The sequence below is a fragment of the Engraulis encrasicolus genome, chromosome 22 (genome assembly GCF_034702125.1).
Source record: "Engraulis encrasicolus isolate BLACKSEA-1 chromosome 22, IST_EnEncr_1.0, whole genome shotgun sequence".
Taxonomy (NCBI): Eukaryota; Metazoa; Chordata; class Actinopteri; order Clupeiformes; family Engraulidae; genus Engraulis; species Engraulis encrasicolus.
In genome coordinates this window covers 4160644-4164561 of record NC_085878.1, presented here as the reverse complement: position 1 = coordinate 4164561, position 3918 = coordinate 4160644, and positions in this window count along the sequence as shown.

Here is a 3918-nt window from a genome sequence, read left to right as displayed (position 1 = left end):
CCTCTGAAAAAGAGTGATGTCCTGTTTGATATACTGATCTTAGATTGGTTAATATTATTTCTATTGTTATTAAAGTCATTCCCCTTGTTCTATTAGTTGGTTTTGAAAATGAAATAGTTTAAATTCAGAAGTTTGACGCAAAAAAAAACAAATAACTGGATTCGGTATAGTTTCCAGAGTTGTGCCAAATTGTGTATATCCATCACAAAACCTTGGGAAGAAAAGATACATATCAGTGTAATCTCATTTACTGTGTCTCTGAAAGACCAAGTCATCAGAATTCTACAATGCTCTCCAAATTGTGCCAAATTTTGTACTAATTTATGTCTATTTTAACAATAGATAGCACAACGTATTATTAACATTGTTGTAATTTAGAAGGGAAATGTCTTTATTTTTTCCTGCAGTCTGCACTTGTGCATTTTTGGTGTTATGTACAGTACTTGCATGGTGAAGTATTGGGGTCTGGTGGCACTGCTGAGCGTGTGGAATTGCACTAGAGAGATATATGGTGACGGTGACGGAGATCATGCTGTTTACATTTCCTCGCAAACCTTTTTGTATTTGTCATGAGAGCCATTTCCATGATGCTGTGTGCAAACATGTTTTTTGATTTTGTAATAAAATTCATTTATATACTTGAAGTCAGTTTCTGTGTTTTTCTTTTAATTAAAGGATTAAGATGGCTAGACTAAGATCTGAGTGTGCTTTCGCAGACAAATTCAAAAGTGTCTGTGTGTGTGTCTGTGTTTGTGTCTGTGTGGTTGTGTACGTGCGTGTGTGTGTGTGTGTGTCAAGGCAGTTGAAATACATCACTTTTGGGGTGACAGGTGCACTTAATGACAGTGAGTGTTTCTATCTAGGGCGCCTCTCTCCATAGATGTCCTCAATGATGATAAGGGCTCACAACTTCAACGTGTTTTGAGTAGGGATGGCGAAAATGTAAAAAAAATCTCAACTGGCTACTGAGACTCATTAACCGGTGGTTAACCGGTTTATCTTAAATGATACAACGTTCACGTGCCTGATATATGCACAGCACTGATCTTTTATTTTTTTATTTTTCAAATAAGCCTTTTTTTTCTCTGCGCAGACAGAACCCGTCATGTCCAGCCAGTGTTGCCAGATGCAAAATGCTGAATTATCGTACCAAAACCTGAAAATTATTGTTTTTGGGAGGACATTATTATAATGATAATAAATATTATTGCAACCGGTTAACCGGTGGCAGAAATTTTTAACCGGTTAACGTTGATCCGGTCGACTATCGGTTAAACAGTTACCGGTTAACATCCCTAGTTGTGAGGCCCACTATATTACTTAGGCCTACCGTAACAGCCATGAGAGGCGTGCAGCAGTTTCTCTAACAGAACCAGATGCAGCCTGGACACTCTTGATGGCACCTATAGAAATAAATATGGAGGAGGCTGGTACCCCATGGCAAAAATCTCACTCTCTCTCTCTCTCTCTCTCTCTCTCTCTCTCTCTCTCTCTCTCTCTCTTTCTCTCTCTTGTTTGAAGCCTACAACAGACTCAAATCTGCAGCTTTGGAGTCATCTCGAAGCCTTTTATCATGGTTCAGAAGGGAGTTGTTAACGCTCTTTAAACGTCAGTCTCGCCATTACCCTATTCACATAAACGTCTTAATTCAGAGGTTTGGCACTGCACTAAAAGCCCTGTGAGAAACCTCTGGTATAAAGCGCTTCTAAACTGATTAGAGCAAAACTAGAGTGGATGATGTCACACGGCTTTCTCCATTCATCAATGTTGACAAGAAACATCCAGAGACATTGAACTAAGGCCAATGCTGCCACGTCAAACCACATCAGAAATTCTGTTGATGCCAGATGTTTCAAAGTTGGGGATGGAGAGTCCATCATGAAACTGCAAGTGTTACACTATGATGGGAATCTTCAGAGAGACTCATTCCCTCCAATACGTTTGGCTTTTACACCAATCAAAGTGGTATTTGCGTATCTAAACAAAAAAAGTTGAGAAGTGTTTTTGGCACACGATCTTGTGGTCATCAACGAAGCAATTAGCGTTAGCAGGGACAGACTGGTCCTTCTGAAGCAGTGATGATACCGATACTCTGAAGTCATCCAGTGATCGGAATTGAATTGCAACTAAACTTTCTCTACTTCCCAGAAACTTCACTTCTAATCCTCCTCTACCGTTCTCCTGGGGCAGCTAGATACAGGGCCGGATTACAGTTTTTCTCAATTGGTTTTGTACATTTCTCGAATCTTACTCGCATTTTGCAAAACATCACGTTCATTTCCAAAAATGATTTAACAAGTGGCAAAACACCATGGATGACCTGCAAAACCCAATCTCTTGCTCAAAACCCTTGGCCAATCTCTCAAAACCAGGTTTTTGTGTCTGTGAACATGTCAGAGCCATCAAAATGTTCTTTCATCTTTCATGGATTATCATAACAAAGCATTTTGCTGAACACGACAAAATCAATTGATAATGTACAAAAACACTGAGAATTGTACACAACCATTTGCATGGTGATGAAAGCATTTGCTAAATGCTGAAAACTACGAGAAACGTATTTTACCATGTGCACAGGTAACAGCAGGAAGTCACAATTGAACAAGAAGTTTTGAGAATGATTATTCTGTTGTGAGAAATGTACAAAACCAATTGAGAAAAACTGTGAGGTGGCCTGGGGCCCCTAGGATAAAGGTTGTCATGGGCTCCCTGCAGGGGAAAAAAATCAGGACAAGTTAACATGAAAAAGTACCCTTATTTCAAGTTATTCAGTATACTTTCAAGCTATATTCAGTCTGCCAACTAAAGAGGGGAATATTAACAAATTAGATGATTTTTTTTTCCAATACTGCATTTTTAATTCCGAGACACCTGACGAAGACCTTAATGGTCGAAACGTTGTGCCATTTTTTTATACATTAAATCACGACAAGGTAACTTTTGCGGTGTGCGGATATTTATTCTCCTTTTCTCCTTATGCATGTTCAATTCAGCCATGTTGTTTTCCCTCCTTTGAACAATCAGGGGGTCCCCTGGCTTTTAGGGGGCCCTAGGCTGTATGTTGATCCGGCCCTGACTACTGTAGATGCTTCTCTTTCTCCTCAAGCTGCCGATGCTATCAACGGGATAGATTTCAGTTGTAAAACCAGTTAGCTCTCACCTCACCTCCCAGCTACCTCCACTGGGACCCACAGTGAGATAGTTTCCAGGGCGAGTCCAAGTCGCTGTTTTCCACACTCCACACTGCAGAACTTACTGAACACTGTCTGCACCTCAAATCGAGCCAGGTGAGTCATTTCAGGTCAGTGCATCCGTCTGGTAAGATATAGGATTGCCATAAAGAGTTTGGAAAGGAGCAATTTGTAGTTATAGTGTGATATGAGCTGAGACTCAGACATCCAAATTGAATGTGCAGGCCTTGGCAGATATACAATATTAGTATTCATTGTTGGGAGCATTAGAAAGCCTTTGAGCATTCTACATCCCCAACGCTTATCTGTGTTGGTGACTCAGACTCCAAAACACACACACACACACACACACACACACACACACACACACACACACACACACACACACACACACACACACACACACACACACACACACACACACACACACACACACATTTCCCATCAGCTCGCTTTAGGGGGTGTGATCCATGTTATCATGCCAAAGCTGAAGGGTGAATATTTTCTGATGAAATTAAATGATTCTGTTCTGCTTGCTTAAGGGGGTAGGGCCTGGCGGGTGGAAATCCAGTGTGTGTTTGCAGAGTTTTAGCAAAACAGCTCGAGGGTAAATCAGTGTACACCACAGGTTAAGATGCTGTCCTCACAGTCTAGGATGATGAGTAGAGTAACAATGGCTTTGTACTATAACTGTGTGAAATGTATTTTATTTTTATTTATTTTTTTC